Consider the following 17,333-nt stretch of genomic DNA (forward strand, 5'->3'; position numbering starts at 1 on the left):
GCTATATAGGTTTTAAAAAGCGTTCGACAACGTAAAATGCTACAAGATTTTCTAAATCCCCCCAAAAAATAGGAGTAATGTACATTCACTCCTGGAAATGGAAAATGAACACATTGACACCGGTGTGTCAGACCCACCATACTTGCTCCGGACACTGCGAGAGGGCTGTACAAGCAATGATCACACGCACGGCACAGCGGACACACCAGGAACCGCGGTGTTGGCCGTCGAATGGCGCTAGCTGCGCAGCATTTGTGCACCGCCACCGTCAGTGTCAGCCAGTTTGCCGTGGCATACGGAGCTCCATCGCAGTCTTTAATACTGGTAGCATGCCGCGACAGCGTGGACGTGAACCGTATGTGCAGTTGACGGACTTTGAGCGAGGGCGTATAGTGGGCATGCGGGAGGCCGGGTGGACGTACCGCCGAATTGCTCAACACGTGGGGCGTGAGGTCTCCACAGTACATCGATGTTGTCGCCAGTGGTCGGCGGAAGGTGCACGTGCCCGTCGACCTGGGACCGGACCGCAGCGACGCACGGATGCACGCCAAGACCGTAGGATCCTACGCAGTGCCGTAGGGGACCGCACCGCCACTTCCCAGCAAATTAGGGACACTGTTGCTCCTGGGGTATCGGCGAGGACCATTCGCAACCGTCTCCATGAAGCTGGGCTACGGTCCCGCACACCGTTAGGCCGTCTTCCGCTCACGCCCCAACATCGTGCAGCCCGCCTCCAGTGGTGTCGCGACAGGCGTGAATGGAGGGACGAATGGAGACGTGTCGTCTTCAGCGATGAGAGTCGCTTCTGCCTTGGTGCCAATGATGGTCGTATGCGTGTTTGGCGCCGTGCAGGTGAGCGCCACAATCAGGACTGCATACGACCGAGGCACACAAGGCCAACACCCGGCATCATGGTGTGGGGAGCGATCTCCTACACTGGCCGTACACCACTGGTGATCGTCGAGGGGACACTGAATAGTGCACGGTACATCCAAACCGTCATCGAACCCATCGTTCTACCATTCCTAGACCGGTAAGGGAACTTGCTGTTCCAACAGGACAATGCACGTCCGCATGTATCCCGTGCCACCCAATGTGCTCTAGAAGGTGTAAGTCAACTACACTGGCCAGCAAGATCTCCGGATCTGTCCCCCATTGAGCATGTTTGGGACTGGATGAAGCGTCGTCTCACGCGGTCTGCACGTCCAGCACGAACGCTGGTCCAACTGAGGCGCCAGGTGGAAATGGCATGGCAAGCCGTTCCACAGGACTACATCCAGCATCTCTACGATCGTCTCCATGGGAGAATAGCAGCCTGCATTGCTGCGAAAGGTGGATATACACTGTACTAGTGCCGACATTGTGCATGCTCTGTTGCCTGTGTCTATGTGCCTATGGTTCTGTCATCGTGATCATGTGATGTATCTGACCCCAGGAATGTGTCAATAAAGTTTCCCCTTCCTGGAACAATGAATTCACGGTGTTCTTATTTCAATTTCCAGGAGTGTAGAAAGACAAGTAATATATTACACAAGAGTATATTATACAAGAACCAAGAGCAACAATAGGACTGCAACGGTTCGGATTAAAATAGGTGTAAAACACGGAATCAGCCTTTCAACTTCGCAATTTAGTCTCTATATCGAAGAAGCCACGATAGAAATGCTTAAGATTGGAGTTAAAATTCAGTATGAAATGATATCAGCGATAAGAATCGCTGATGTGAAGCTATTCTCAGTAATAGTGAAGAAAAATTACAGCAGCTATTTCATGGAAGAAATGATTCCAGATTATGCATTGTGAGTGAAATAAAGAGAGACGAGAGTAGCGATGAGTAATAGAAATGAGTTTAGCGGTTAACTTAACAAGGGAATTGTGGCCACGGCACAAACGAAGTTACAGAACTGCTAAACCTGAAGGAAAATAACACGACGGGCGAAGCAAGAGATGTTTATAAAAGCAGACCACCACAAGCAAAGAGGGCACAGCTCGAAAAAAAAGAAGCCTAAAAGTTGCAAACGTAAGTCTTAATCTGAGGAAGAAACTTTTGAGAATGTTTATTTGGAGCACAGCAGTGAATCGTGGAATGTGGGAAATGCTTAAAAGATGAGAATAGAAGTATTTTGAAATGTCTTGCTATAGAAGGATGTTGAAAATGTGATATATTGATAAGGAATGAGGAGGTTCTTCGTAGGATCACCAGCCGTACACCATACAATGAAGTGACACAAGTCATGGGTAAGGATATTCACCGAAGTGCGACAGCAAATTAATGAGACTGATGTGAAAATAAAACGTTGCTTACCGTTTTAGTCAAGTTTTGTGTTGCCTCCTTCAAAATAGCTCCCATCTGATTGCACACACTTCTTCCAGCGCTTCTGCCATTGATGGTAACATTTCTGGAACTCATCTTCTGTAATATCCTCCCAGACCCTCGTCACAGCTTTTTGGACATCTTGTTTGAAAATGATGTCCCTTGACCGCCTTTTTGACTCTTGGAAGTAGAAATTAGTCGTACGGAGCGATATCTGGTGAATAAGGTGGCTGTGGCAGTACTGAAATTTCTTTTGAGGTTAAAAATTCCTGTACTGACAGAGCAGTATGGAATGACGCATTATCGTGATGCAGAATCCAACCATCAGCAATGTTGGCATGGACACAAAGAACTCTTTAGGAAGTATTTCTAAACATTATTTGTAATTATACTGGTTAACTGTTTGTCCAGGAGGCACCCACTCTTTATGAATCAAAGAAGCTCACAAGCATGCATTTCACTTTTGACTTTTACATGCGAGCTTTTTTTGGTCTGGGTGATCCCTTTCAGTACCATTGCGAACTTCGGCGTTTTGTCTCTGGATCGTACTGGAAAAACCAACTTTCATTACCAGTGATAGCACGGCTCAGCAATTCTGGATTGATTTCCGTTTGCTCTAACAGATCGGCTGCCACATATGCCCGTGTTTCTCGCTGTTGTGGTGTGAGATTTTTGGGGACAATTTTTGCACAAATCTTTCTCATACCAAGATCTTCAATTATCATTTGACGAACCGTCTCTCGATTGATGTTCAGTTCTTCTGCAATCATTTTCACGGGTAATCTTCGAATTGATCGTACGACTTCACGCACCCTGACCAAACAGACATATGTCTGCGAGATTGATGGTTGTACACTGCAGTCTTCATTTTCAATATTCGTTCGGCCTTCACTAAATATTTTATGCCAACGAAGAACTTGAGCTCTTGACATAACCTCCTCTCTAAAAGCCTTTTGAAGCTTACCGTAAGTTGTCGTCGCGTTTTCACCCAATTTAAAGCAGAAAGAAATGGCATACCGTTGCGCAATATTTTGCGCTTCCAATTCCGTGACGAGAGCCACAAACACATGTTAACTTACTACAGCACAACTCACGACTGAGCAGTTACTTCGATGTGCCACTTGGAACAAAAGCAGCTTATAGACCAAGTTCAAAGATATTGTGTCTATGCAAGACTGTAGGGTTGCCACATCTTGCAAAGAAAATCAGTCTCATTACTTTATTGTCGCACCTCGTATACAGAGCGATCGTATCATCTGCACAGGGTACACAAATGCAGTGCTTTTATCTGAGCACTCAGCTGTATTATGAAACGTTTTCCTACATGATTACGGCCAAACGACGGGGATTAACAGACTCCGAACACGGTACGGTAATTGGAGCAAGAAATATGGAACTTTGCATTTCACATATCGTTAGGAAACTCAATATTCCGAGATTCATTGCGTTAAGAATGTGCCGAGAATGTCAGATTTTAAACATTGCTTCTTACTGTAAACATCGCTATGGCCGACGGTCTACATTTAACGACCGACAGCAGCGGCGTTTGCGTAGAGTCGTCAGTGCTAACAGACAAAAAACATGGCGTGAAAGAACTGCAGAAACCAATATGGAGTGTACGACGAACGTATGCGTTACCATAGTGAGGCGAAATTTGGCATTAATGGGCTGCTACAGCAGACGACAGATGAGAGTACCATTGTCAATAGCACGACATCGTGTACAGAGCTTCTTTACAGCTCGTGACCATTTCTTCTGAACCCTAGATCACTGGAAAACCGAGGGCTGGTCAGATGAGTCGTGATTCTCGTTGGTAAGAGCCGCTGGTATGGTTCGAGTGTGGCGCAGACTCCACGAAGCCATGAAGTCAAATTGCCAACAAGGCACCGGTGCAAGCTGATGGTGGCTCTATAATAGTGTGGTCTGTATTTACAGGGAATGGAATTGGACCTCCTGTCCAGCTGATCCGATCATTGACTGGAAATGGTTATGTTCGGCTACATGGAGAGCTTTTGCAGCCATTCGTGGACTTCACGTTCCCAAATATGTCACAGGGCCACAGTTGTTCACGATTGGTTTGAAGAACATTCTGAACAAATCGAGCGAATGATTTGCCCACCCAAATCGCCCGATATGAATCTGATAGAACATTTGTGGAAAGGTCAGTCTGAGAACAAAACTCTGCACCTCCAATACCTTCTCCATTACGGACGGCTATAGAGGCAGCAAGGGTCAGTATTTCTGCAGGGATTTCCAGTGACCTGTTGAGTCTATGCCAGATCAAGCAGCTGCACTACACCGCGCAGAAGAAAGTCCGACCCGATATTACGAAGTATCCCAAGACTGTTGTGAGCTCAGTGTGAAATAGAAACGATTGAGAAGACGGAGGGATGAGATGACAGGGCTTGTGATAATGGTCAAGCAATTACTTACATGGTACTACAGTGAGCTCTAGAGAGTAAGGACTTCAGGGGCAAGACAAAAATTGGAAGACATCCAACAAAAATTTGTGGACTAAGGGTGCAATTGATTCTCCTAGGCGAACAGGCTGACTCAAGAACAGAATTAATGGTGGACGGTGTCAAGACAGACGTAGGAGTAGCTGCTCGAAACATAGCTGCTAAGTTCTGTACACCCTTTATAACTGAACAGACTAACTGAATGCACAGGCATTGTTCTATGGAGAAGAAGGGAGGTTACTGTTTAACGTCTCGCCGTCAACGAGACATTACAGGACGAATCACAGTCTAGGATTAGTAACGTCCCGTTACCAAGCATCCATGCACGCATTTGTCTGAAGGGATTTAGAAAAAAATCACGGAAAACCCAAATCTGGATAGCCGGATGGGATCTGAACCGTTGCCCTCCCCAATGTGAGTCCAGTGTGCTAACGCGTCATCTCCCTCGGTGACTTAGTCAAAAATACGAATTAAAAGATCTAATACAGTAAAAGCCGAGATGCACAGTCACCATATTTTAATGTTACTGTTTAGAAGTGACTTCACTGAGAGGAGAAGTGGTGATCAATTATTCCCTTCCATTATCTCTGAAAAAATTGAATCTTTATTTGGGTGAAATTATGTCAAACAATTTTCATTCACCTCGAGGATTTATTCGATTCAAGGACTATTCACGATCTCTTGGATGCAACTCACTACGTAAATCTACATCTGTAATCACAATTCACAAGCCGCCTTAAATTGTGTTGTGGGAGGTAGTGTGCGTACTACTGGCACTTCTGGCCTCTCCTGTTCCAGCCACGTAATGTGCGTGGGGAGAACGCTTGTTGGTAAACCTTCATACAAGGTGAAACATCTTTTATCTTTAATACTGTGATACACGTGATAATAAACGAGACATTAATCTGAACACAGCCCATTACTAACAATATTAGTCAATAAAAGAAAGGTAGAGCACGCTGTGTAAATTATTAATAACTTTTAGTCGTTTTCTCTCATCATCTGTTCCAAACAATTTAGTTAATGTTTTGCGCTATTCGAACGAAAATGACTGGCTCCTCCAAAGCATTTCGCTTTCAACTGCAGTCGCCAAGCATTGATATGTTGATCAGCGTCTACACGAGAAATTTAAACTATTTAAAATACACAATGCAAGCCGGCCGTGCGGTTCTAGGCACTTCAGTCCGCAACCGCGCGACCGCTACGAACGCAGGTTCGAATCCTGCCTCATGAATGGATGTGTGCGATCTCCTTAGATTAGTTAGGTTTAACTAGTTACAAGTTCTAGGAGACTAATGACCTCTGATATTAAGTCCCATAGTGCTCAGAGTCATTTGAACCATTTCAACATAACGCAAAGTGACAGTTTCTATTTTTCCGGTATGGACATGTCTAGAGTGACAATTTTCAGACATGTGTTACCTTGCTCCGCCGCCTTTTGTTAACGTTTGAATGTCAAGATGCTCATATCAATGCTATACTGCCGGCCGAAGTGACCGAGCGGTTGCATGCGCTAGAGTCTGGAACTGCGCGGCCGCTACGGTCGCAGGTTCGAATCATGCCTCTGGTATAGGTGTGTGGGATGTTCTTAGGTTAGTTAGGTTTTAAGTGGTTTTAAGTTGTAGGGAACTGATGACCTCTGATATTAAGTCCCATAGTGCTCAGAGCCATTTGAACCATTTCTAAACAACGCAAAGTGACAGTTTCTAATTTTCCGGTATGTACACTTCTGGAGTGGCAATCTTTAGACATGTTTCACGTTGCTCTGCCACCATTTGTTAACGTTTGAATGGTGAAGATGGTCGTATCAATGTTTAACCGCCGGCCGAAGTGTCTGAGTGGATGCCTCCGCATGGGTGTGTGAGATGTCCTTAGGTTAGTTAGGTTTAAGTAGTTCTAAGTTGTAGGGGACTGATGACCTCTGATATTAAGTCCCATAGTGCTCGAAGCCATTTGAACCATTTCAACACAACGCAAAGTGGCAGTTTCTAATTTTCCGGTATGAACATTTCATTTTGTTAACGTTTTAATGGTCAAGATGGTCATATCAGTGATTAACAGCCGGCCGAAGTGGCTGAGGTGATGCTGGCTCTACAGTCTGGAACCGCGCGACAGCTGCGGCCTTAGGTTCGAATCCTGCCTCGGGCATGGGTGTGTGAGATGTCCTTAGGTTGGTTACGTTTCAGTAGTTCTAAGTGCTAGGGGACTGATGGCCTCTGATATTAAGTCCCATAGCGCTCAGAGCCATTTTAACCATTTCAATGGAACGCAAAGTGACTGTCTGTTATTTTCCGGTATGGACGTGTCTAGAATAACTGTCTTCAGACATTTTTCACTTCGCTAAGCTGCCTTTTGTTAACGTTTGAATGGACAAGATGGTCATATCAGTGATTAACCGCCGGCCGATGTGGCTCAGTGGATGTTTGCTCTACAGTCTGGAACCGCGCGACAGCTACGGTCTTAGGTTCGAATCCTGCCTCCGCATGAGTGTGTGAGATGTCCTTAGGTTAGTTAGGTTTAAGTAGTTGTAAGTTGTAGGGGACTGATGACCTCTGATATTAAGTCCCATAGTGCTCAGAGCCATTTGAACCATTTCAACACAACGCAAAGTGGCAGTTTCTAATTTTCCGGTATGAACATTTCTAGAGTGGCAATCTTTAGACATGTTACACGTTGCTCCGCCGCCTTTTGTTAACGTTTTAATGGTCAAGATGGTCATATCAGTGATTAACCGCCGGCCGAGGTGGCTGAGGTGATGCTGGCTCTACAGTCTGGAACCGCGCGACAGCTGCGGTCTTAGGTTCGAATCCTGCCTAGGGCATGGGTGTGTGAGATGTCCTTAGGTTGGTTATGTTTAAGTAGTTCTAAGTTGTAGGGGACTGATGACCTCTGATATTAAGTCCCATAGTGCTCAGAGCCATTTTAACCATGTCAACACAACACAAAGTGACAGTTTCTAATTTCCCGGTACGGACATGTCTAGAGTGACAATGTTCAGACATGTTTCACGTTGCTCCGCCGCCTTTGGTTAACGTTTGAATGGTCAAGATGCTTATATCAATGCTTAACCGCCGGCCGAAGTGGACGAGCGGTTGTAGGCGCTACAGTCTGGAACCGCGCGACCGCTACGGTCGCAGGTTTGAATCCTGCCTCGGGCGTGGGTGTGTGGGATGTTCTTAGGTTAGTTAGGTGTAGGTAGTTCTAAGTTTTAGGGGACTGATAACCTCTGATAATAAGTCCCATAGTGCTCAAAGCCGTTTGAACCATTTCAACATAACGGAAAGTCACAGTTTCTAATTTCCCGGTATGGACATATCTAGAGTGTTAATCTTCAGACATGTTTCACGTTGCTCCGCCGCCTTTTGTTAACCTTTGAACGGTCAAGATGCTCATATCAATGCTTAACCGCCGGCCAAAGTGACCGAGCGGTTGTGGGCGCTACAGTCTGGAACCGCGCGACCGCTACAGTCGCAGAGTCGAATCCTGTCTCTGGCATGGGTGTGTGGGATGTTCTGCGGTTAGTTAGGTTTAAGTAGTTCTAAGGTCTAGGGGACTGATGACCTCTGATGTTAAGTCCCATAGTGCTCAGAGCCATTAGAACCATTTCAACATAACGCAAAGTGGCAGTTTCTAATTTTCCGTTATGGACATGTCTAGAGTGACAATCTTCAGACATGTTTCACGTTGCTCCGCCGCCTTCTGTTAACGTTTGAATCTTCAAGATGCTCATATCAGTGGTTAACCGACGGCCGAGGTGGACGAGCGGTTGTAGGCGCTACAGTCTGGAACCGCATGACAGCTACGGTCTTAGGTTCGAATCCTGCCTCGGGCATGGGTGTGTGGGATGTCCTTAGGTCAGTTAGGTTTAAGTAGTTCTAAGTTCTGGGGGACTGATGACCTTAGAAGTTAAGTCCTATAGTGCTCAGAGCCATTTGCACCAGTCAATGCTTAAGCCTATTAAGTACGTGTTGTTGACTGGTAATTTAAGAACGACCTGTCATGATACAGTATTTCATTCTGAACAAGACGGAAGTACACATTACTGTCTTTATTGTGATAAGCCAAGTTTGAAGCTTACACTAGGCTCCTGTGGTAATAATCTATTCCGCTATTTTCCATCACAATAACATTGTTGTATTTTTTATGTAAATTTCGGTGAAACGAAAATCAAAACGTCTTCACCAGTATTGTAAATGGATTTTCATTGTTAAACGCAGAGAAGAAGCCTTCCACATGGTTGAGGAACTGCCAGATTGTGCGACAGAAGAAGAAATTGGAATATACAGAAAAGACGTAGATGATCTTGTATTACAATGTGAATTTAGCACAGCTTTGGAATACTTTAAAGCCATATTGGCTGTATACATGGTTCGATAATAACATCGTCCTTTAAAAGCCTCTAGCACGTTTATAAACACCTATTAAGGAAATCCAAGAAGCCGTAGCAACGGAGGCAACTGAACACACTAAAAAACAGTCACTTCTTGTAAAACAAGTGAGCGATTATTTAAAAGTCTTTATTTGGACAACAGGTTAACATACGAAGAGAATTTTCTCTCACAAGTTGCTAATACTAAAAATATACAGAAGAGTGAAAGTGAAAATTGAGTATGTGTTACACGATGAACAGTCTGCATTTAGGAAAGGTAAAGGCACTAGCGAGGCCCTTCTGCATTGGCTACAGGTAGGGGTCACAAGATTTCAGAAAAGTCAAGGCTTATTCATAACATGCGTTAACCTACAAAAAGCCTTTCACAATGTAAAACATACAGTATCTACAAAATTCTCAAGACAGTGAATGTACAAAGTAGTGAAATACTGATAATATGCAATATGTAGTGCACTAGTGCCAAGATGGCAAAATAATAGTGGAAGACAAGAGTTCTTATTAATAAATGGTGTCGCCTTCCGCCCCTGCCGTTCAGCTTAAACGTCATAGTACCAATGACGGTAGTAAAGGGAAGGATCATCAGTGCGATAAAATGCAGTCTAGTACAATATCAGCAACAAGATCAGCCAATGAGCATTCAACGTTGGATACACCGGTCTTCGCCTAATCACTAAAGTTAAGGAATGTAGGTCCTGGTTAAAACGAGTAATTTACTTGGTGGTGCACCGCGTGTTGTTGGTCAAGGGAGACACAAGCTTCCAATGTAGTGTCTATTAACGAAATTGCACCCGGTCGTTGAACCACGCGATATTGTTGCTATTAATAATACGATTCACTCATAATACTGCTATCCTCTGTAACAATGAGGAGCCTTTGAGAGAACCGCTGAGTGAAATAGTCAGAAGCATGCTATGGAATGAGAATAAATCGAGGAGGAACACAAGTAATGAAGTGTGAAAGAAAAGAGAATAGCGCTAAACATAAGATTATGATTGGTTCAAATGGCTCTGAGCACTATGGGACTCAACTGCTGAGGTCATTAGTCCCCTAGAACTTAGAACTAGTTAAACCTAACTAACCTAAGGACATCACAAACATCCATGCCCGAGGCAGGATTCGAACACGCGACCGTAGGGGTCTTGCGGTTCCAGACTGCAGCGCCTTTAACCGCACGGCCACTTCGGCCGGCCATAAGATTATGATTGAGGACCACGAAGTAGACGAGGTAACAGTGTTCTGTTACTTAGGTTGCAACTTAAGACTTGAAGGACGGATCAAGGATGCCGCAAATACAATCTGTCACGGCCAAAGATGGCGTCAGTCACCTAAATAAGTTTACTACTATGAAGCTGCCGCCTTCAATTGAGGAAGAAATATTTAATGATATATGTATTAAACACAGCATTTTATGAAAGTAAATTGTGGATTGTGAGAAGTCCAAAAGAAAAGAGAATCGAAACATTTGCTAGTGCAGGAGGTTGTTGAAAACTGGGCGGACTCACAAGTTACTAAATGAGGAGGGCCTCCATTGCCGTCAAGAAGAGGAACATGGAAAGATTTTAAAATGAAGGAAGGACAGAACTACGGTATATATGTCAAGAAATCCAAGAATATCTTGTATGCTGCTTGGAGTTGTAATGCAAAACTGTTCGAAGACAGGGACTAGAATATATGCAACAAATAATTACGGACGTTGTGCGCTAGTGCTATTCCAGAGGAATTCACGTCGGGTTTGTCAAATCAGTCACAAGACTCTTCCTTAAAATGTGTCGTAACGACAGTCTATTGAAAACTATCACAATTATTGTTTAGGTTATATTATGAATGATGACTCGAAAGAAAAAAAAATTTGCTTATGTATCTACAGGGTACAGGTACGTACCATTTTAGAACCAATTTTGGAAATCCGTCCAACAATTGGAAGCCATCATGAGCTGTTGCTCCACGAGCCAACGTTTCGTTCTGGCGTGATTGTATGTATTTCTCCTACAAGATGTTGTGCTAAAGGCCCAAAGTATACGAAATTTTCAAAGTTTATGAATCTCAACAAATTTCGAAACCTAAAGTATTGAAAGATCATAACAACGGACAACATCTCCGCTGAGATTATCGGAACCATTGTCCATGTTGCGGTTAACGAAGTATCTTCCTCATAATATCATTGCGATAAGACGCAAGTTCTCAAGTTCACAGAATTATCACCGCAGAAGTACATTTGGAAACGACATGTTCAATGAAGTACAGACGAACCTTTCTCTCTTGAGACATTTTGATATTTTATTTTCAGATCTCTGGCGGCAATAGTTATGTTGTTGAATTTCATTTGTTTCTGCGGTGTCATAGTCATCTGTGGCTTTTCCCGTCTTATGCGGTCTTGGTTCCTACACACCAGCAATAGCGTATTATATACCACCGTTTGTTCTTCATTTTAATCCTGTATTAAGGACAAAGTATCATTTTAAGCAAAATGGCGAAAATTCTAATTTCAAGTATTACTGTATTCAAGACACCCAATTTCTCAATAGATCTTTCACTACGTATATTCTAGCAGTAAACAACGACCACCTTGCAAATCTCAAAATAAGTATTGTAAAAATATTTTCAAAATCTTCCCATAACTACTACGCTTAGAAGAGATGATGTAGCGAAATAGGCCTACACTCAAGAGTTCTTCCACACTGGACATATTTTTTGGAGATATAATAGTTGAACAAAGTTTGTTTTTTAAGTTCGTCTGAGCTCGAAACAGTTATAAAAATTCTTTTCACACAGTTTAAGGCTTAAAAACGTTTCGCCGTTCTGGCACACCTCTGTTATGAGAAATAAATTTCGTACAGTCATACCAGGAAAATCAATGGCTGCCGAACTGGCGCTTCTGATGCCATCTATGTTCCCACAGAGGACACGCCGTGCTGTACCCAACGGCCGCGAGATGGCAGAGTCGTAAGTTTCAAAGCGTGAAATCAGAGTCCGAAAATTCTTTGGCTGCTTCTGTGTCGTAATGTTCCCCGATATTTTGGCAAATGCAGCATTCATATAGTGTTTTATAATGTCTGCAGTTTGGGATGTTGTAACTGATAACGCTGAAGGAACCGCAGCGTCGCAATAAAATTTTTATTATCTTCTTTACAATTCACATATTGCAGTGTAACAGAGGATGCAATAAACTAACAATACAGTGACTTCACCGACACAAAGTCTTATATTTGTGTTTAGTTGACCTCAAGCTACGTGACACAGGGTTTCATCAGCTTATAATGTCTACTTCACCCTGTAAACAAAATTAAGATGAACACCGTTTTACACTTTTGGGGTAATATAACCAATATTTCATCTCTTTATGATTAAGAGGCTAGACATATCGCCAGTAACAGGGTTAAGGTCCCCTTCTTGCCATCATTAATAAAATTTGCTAGGAATTTCGTAATCACACAAGGAAGATTCCGTAAAAGAAGCAGCTCCGGAGCTTTCCATCATTCACAGTCCAAATCGCTGCTCTCCCTCAGACGAAAGAGAATGCCCTGACCTTTGTTTTTCCTGTCTTTTCTTACAAAAAGCTATAGTGTAAACTTGGAAACTACCACGAATCTCAGGAAGGACCGGATTTTTGGTAAGATTGACTTTTGTTGTTCTAGTCTTCAATCTGAAGTCTAATTTGATGTGATGACTGGGTGTTGTGTGATGTTCTTAGGTTAGTTAGGTTTAAGTAGTTCTAAGTTCTAGGGGACTGATGACCATAGATGTTAAGTCCCATAGTGCTCATAGCCATTTGAACCATTTTCTAATTTGATGCATTTCTCTAACCCTCCCTGTCTTTTGCAACACTTTTCGTGTCTTCATAAGTACTCCTTTGCAGAATCACTGGAATTGGTTTAGTCAACTCTTGGTCATCATATAAATTTTTTATCTCTCACAACCACTTAACAATTCTTTGAAGCTTCAGTAAGTGTACTACCTATCTCTTCATTTAGACACGTTTTGCTAACATTGTCTTTGTCCCAGATTCAACGCAGTACTTCTGGGTTAGTTGTATAATGCACCCAAATATTTTTTGTAGATTCTCCTGTGGCATCACGTTTCAAAACTTTAGTTCTCTTCTTGTCTGTCAGCTTTGTAGTCCACCTTTCATTTCCGTATGTGGCTAAACTCTGAACAAACACTTTGAGAAAGTATTTCCTAACACTTAATTAAATTTGTGTTAGATGATAACATAGTTTTCTCCTTCAAGCCTGCATTGTACATCTTCAATACGTCTCTTGTCGTCAGTTACTTTGCTCCCAAAATAGCGTTAAGTAGTCTACCATTTTTGGCGTCTCATTTCAACATCTACGTAGCTACTCTGCAATTCACGCTTGGCAGAGTGCCCATCGAACTAATTTGAGAAAATAACTTTACCGTTACACTCCGAGAAAGCACTGGAGAAAACGAACACCAAAATATTTCCTTGCATTTTGTGATATTACTTGGTTTTTATCCCTTTGGTCATTTCTCCAAATGTAACTGGGAGGCGGCGAAACATTTTCTTGGAGATGTGGTTCGTCTAATGTAACTAAATGAAATGTTGTTTGTATTTTACCCTTACAGTTTCACTTCTTTTAACCGGTAGCGCTTCCCCAATAGCGATTTCTGATTTAATTAGTGCTTGTACGCCATCCTGGAGTTTTAGATAGTTGGTCTGGGTACCCAGGATGTCTTCCACTATTAGTGATCAGGGGAAATCAGAAGCAGAAGTCGATAATGCAGCGACAATACAACCTTATTGAGCTTAGTGTATCTGTTTCACCAGACCTCACGTCAACAACTATGAAGACACAAAAAATGGCCACATGTTGTTAAATCTAAAGACGTCACACAGACCATAGACATCGCCCTACATTACAGAAGCTGGTAACACCTAGACTCTTCAAAAATAACTGACAAGGAAGAAAATAAGTACCACTTTGTTGATGTATACGCAGATAGACGCAGTTCAGATCCAAAACTGGGTTCATCAACAAGAAGCTTACTCTTCAATTACATCTCAAGCTGTATAATGAATATTTAATTATCTATCTGAACAATTTATCATTCTAAATTGGCTTGAGTCAATGAACAATCTAACGAAAATTGATAGAATTACAGTAATCCATACTGACAGGAGGACACCATGGGATTTGCTACAAAGTTCGAAAACTCGTAACTCCTTCATGCAAGAAATAAGATGTAAAATTAGATGATTGTAGCTGCAAAGAAGACAGATAAACTGAAGATGGATTAAAGTTAAGACAGGAGCGTAGGGTAATATACCAGCTCATAATCTCAGAGAGTGTCTAGATGACGGATTGCAGTAAGCTACAGCATAATACCTACAACTGCAATAAATAGACAGTTAAGAGAAGAGCATAGAAACAAATGCGAGATTGACTGGTAATTAATCAAAAATCTTATTTTTCTATGTCCTTCCAACATTGTATGGTTAAGCTACCTCTATCACCTAATCATTATAATTGAATCAACTGTGGGTTCTTGGTGAAACATTGTAAATTAAATAACAAATACTGTTTTAGGCTTGCTTCACAATTTATTATTAATGTTATTGAACAACCTAGGTTTCAGGTTATAAGCCTATTTTCAAGAATATAACAGAGTCCTCAAAGATGATAATACATAGATAAACATGATAACAAGGCAGGGATAACCTCTACTTCTTAGGCATTGATCCATAGCTTAATGCACACTTACATCAATGACCATTCTTACCTTTTTAAACAAATTGCATCCGTTATTACACATTCACTAATTATACTACAATGACTGAACTGAAGTTATGCATCAGGTAAGATATTTTTACTACGATGGACTGGGGCCCATAGTTTTGCTTCTATCCTAGGGTTGTGATCTCGTCTAAAAGAGGTGAATAATTGAATTGGGTTTGCTCATTGAATAATATGTTTGGGGATATACACATCTGTTTTTTAATTTATAAAATTTCTAGTTGGTCGAGTTTGACCCCCTTTTCCTCTGTATGTAGGACTGGTACATCTACTGCATATTTGTGATTATTGTTCAAGCAATGTTCTGCAAAGGCTGAATCATGCTTACTCAATCTCCAGCTTCTGTGGCGATCCGTAAGTCTGCTACAGATTGACCTCACCGCCTGTCCAATGTAGCAAGACTTACACTTTCAGCATGCTATTTTATAAACTCCACATTTGTGATATCTGGTAATTTGTCTTCTGCATTGAACAAGAAACCATATATTGTATGAGAGTCATAGATAAACACAGAGAAAACCTTTGCCTTCAAGATGTTACTTACGCTATTTGATGTTTTTCCCATAAAACGTACTCTGCACCATTTCTTTTGCTGTTTGTCTGATTTTCGTTGGGGACAGTATGGACAGGGCTTGCTTCTTCATCTTTATATCTAAAATTTTATCAATGGTGTTGGGGTCAAATTCATTATTTATGGCTATTCCTTTTATTGTGTTAAGTTCCTGGTCAAAGTCTTCTTGGGACATAGGGATACAAAGGAAACGGTCGATCATGTGATTGAATGCGGCAAATTTGTAGGTTGTAAGATGTTGGGAGGAAGCCGAAATGAAAGTATCAGTGAAGGAATATTTTCGGTAAATTTTAAATTTATGGTAATTGTCTTTTATCTTTAAGCTAATGTTTAGGAAATTTATGTTGGGCCACCCCAACTCCATGCTGATTTTTATGTCAGTGTGCCACTGGTTCATATTTTCCACAAATTTATGGAGTTGTTTGTTGGAACTTTTCCACATACACAGAATATCAGCTACATATCTGTATCAATACACAACATGTTTTGCCAGTGGTTCTCTCTTCAGAAAATCTTACATAAACATGACATGGTTAAAAGCCATGATCGAATGCTTTGTAATAATTATCAAGTCCCTGTTCCGTAAAAATAGAGTTTGATTACAACTAATTTCGATTGAAATGGGTAATAGTACGTTCTTGGTTCATATACCCAATAAGTGACATGGAACAGTTTACTTAAGAATAGTCACTGTTCATCAGCCAAGCATTCCACTCCTAACAGTTCCTGTTCGTCCTTGAATTCGCTGTTATTAATACAGAGCCTTATTCTCTATGGTTAGTATTGTTTTTGAAAATTTCCGATGAAAAGTAGGACAACTTATATGAAACATCCTATATGACAATTACAGTCACTTTAGCCATTTTACGCCAGAACACTAGGTCCTTGAAAACTCGTTATTATCATATTCATACCTGTATTATTTATTAGGCATTCTCTCACCTTCTGCTTTTGTTACATTCGCCTTAATCACCGATCATATACGAGTATTCACTTATTCACTAATATTCCTCGTAAGGCCGTTCTTCAATATTTTGTATACTTGCACTTACCTCAGACGACTCATAGACCACTTGAAATCCAAACGGATGTCTCTTTTCTTTTCATTTTTTCTACCTTTCTTAAAAATCTTCATCACCGAGACACGTTAGCTCAGCAGATGCGAGATGTAGCACTTTCTGAGTGTTTCGCCGAATTGCATCGTCCCTACAAGCCTAGCTTCGGTGTATCGGAGACTCGATTACAATTTCTTAGTTTTTAGAACATCACTGACGCAGCCCAGGTGAGATAATACCGAATTCAGATAACACTGGTGCAGATTCGAAGCAATGAGATACGCCCAGTTGCATCTCTCCCCGCACCAAGCTGCAGGAATTTTAGCTAATAATAACACAGATCTTTGAAATATAATTGGTTCAACAACCTTTTAAAGGAGACAGTAAATTTCAGAACAAGATGATTTCAAAACGACATTATCAAGGTTGCAAGAGAAGTTAAGTGAGATATGGTTGTGTTATGAATTATATGCAGAACAACCGGAGACCAAATTATCATTCGTAACGGAAAAGGGAAAATGTAGCTGTATAATTTATAACAAAAAGGAATATTAACTGTGTGGAGCGATATCGTTTTCACCAGACGAATGTTTACGTACGATAAGCCATTTACTCTACTATTGATTTCGTCCGAAGGCGTTTCCAAGTGCTTCTGAAGCGCCTTAGCGCATCGCACAGTCAAAACGGAGGAATCAATCTGCCAAAGAGTTAACAGTATCAATGATTCTGTAACAGGATCATCGAACAGAGCAGCTGATGTACTTTCGAGAGTAACGTATAAAGCGATGACG

This window comes from Schistocerca serialis, chromosome 6 (genome assembly GCF_023864345.2).
Source record: "Schistocerca serialis cubense isolate TAMUIC-IGC-003099 chromosome 6, iqSchSeri2.2, whole genome shotgun sequence".
In the NCBI taxonomy this organism is placed as follows: domain Eukaryota; kingdom Metazoa; phylum Arthropoda; class Insecta; order Orthoptera; family Acrididae; genus Schistocerca; species Schistocerca serialis.